We start from the raw sequence: 1,241 nt of genomic DNA, 5'->3' as shown, positions 1-1,241 counted from the left end.
ATAACGATTCGAACACGAACAAATACATCACTGTTTGTGTTTGGTTTGTTCGACTAACCGAACGAAAAAAATTTGTTCACGTTCGTCTTGTTTGACTAACCGAACGAAAATTTTTTTTTCACGTTCGTCTCGTTTGCTTATCAAAAGAATCGAACGCGAACTCATTGACGAATCGAACACGAACTATTTGCGAACAACGAGCTTTTTTGACATCCCTAATTGCCACCAATGAGACATTGCAGTAAAAAAAAAAAGAAAAGAAATTATTTAGCCAAACGTGTATTTCACTATTAAAAAGATTATAATAGTAGTAATTATTTTAGCATGACATAAAAATTTATTATTATACATGTAAAAAATAAGTGTTTAGACGTTATATTTAAAATTTGTGACAATTTTTTAATACGTCTATAAATGCCCAATCAATAAAAATTAAATTGAAATAGAAAAATCATTGAGCTGTTACTTAATTTAGCTGCATTTATCTTCTAAATTGAATTAATGTTTTAAATAATTTAACTATATAAAAGAAGAAATTTACAAACATAACAAACAACTTTTGTGTATTTACATATATAACATTCAAAATTTGATATTTATATTTTTAACAATTTGATGTTATAATTCATGCATTAAAACATGTATTTTATTTTTAGAAAAATAATAATATGATATATTTGTGTTAAAGACCGAAGCCATGTGTCTTAAATATGTATATTTAGGTGTTGCATAAGTAAATATATAAGAAATATGTGTTATGTAGGTAAATGTAGAGATACGTCCGGAGTACAATAAAATTAAGCCACGTGGAGGTGACATAAAAATATAAAAAAATCGTTTTAGCACAAGAGAATATTCTCCCGGCGGAGTCCAATAAAATCAAACCATATTGAGAGAGAAAAAAAAAAAATTTTAGCACAAGGGAATATTCCCCCGACTTTATTCCGCATTATTCAAGTATTATTGTGATGATATTCATGTATTATTGTGTTCTGATAATATTCTCAATGTTATAATAATACAATAACACATCAATAATATCACAATAATATCTGAATAATGTTGAATTACACGGATTACCAGACCGGAACACAAGAAAATGAGTTATTATTATTTTTTTTTTTCGTTTAAGCTCTAGGTGGAGGTTATTCACAGTAAAAACGAAATTGAAGTTCACGTGTAGGCACCAAGAGGGCTGGTGTTAAGGCTAGGACTGTCAAAACGGCTCGTTGTTCGCGAAC

At 28.4% G+C, this 1,241-nt stretch overlaps 1 protein-coding gene across 1 annotated transcript in view; it reads left to right on the top strand.

Moving 5' to 3' along the window:
* LOC110024022 overlaps window positions 1–1,241 on the top strand; it is a 25,979-nt gene that overhangs the window by 14,002 nt on the left and 10,736 nt on the right. The gene's annotated exons all lie outside the window — the stretch shown is intronic.

Source organism: Phalaenopsis equestris, unplaced genomic scaffold (genome assembly GCF_001263595.1).
Source record: "Phalaenopsis equestris unplaced genomic scaffold, ASM126359v1 Scaffold000240, whole genome shotgun sequence".
NCBI classification, from domain to species: Eukaryota; Viridiplantae; Streptophyta; class Magnoliopsida; order Asparagales; family Orchidaceae; genus Phalaenopsis; species Phalaenopsis equestris.
This window is presented reverse-complemented; position numbering and strand designations above follow the sequence as displayed.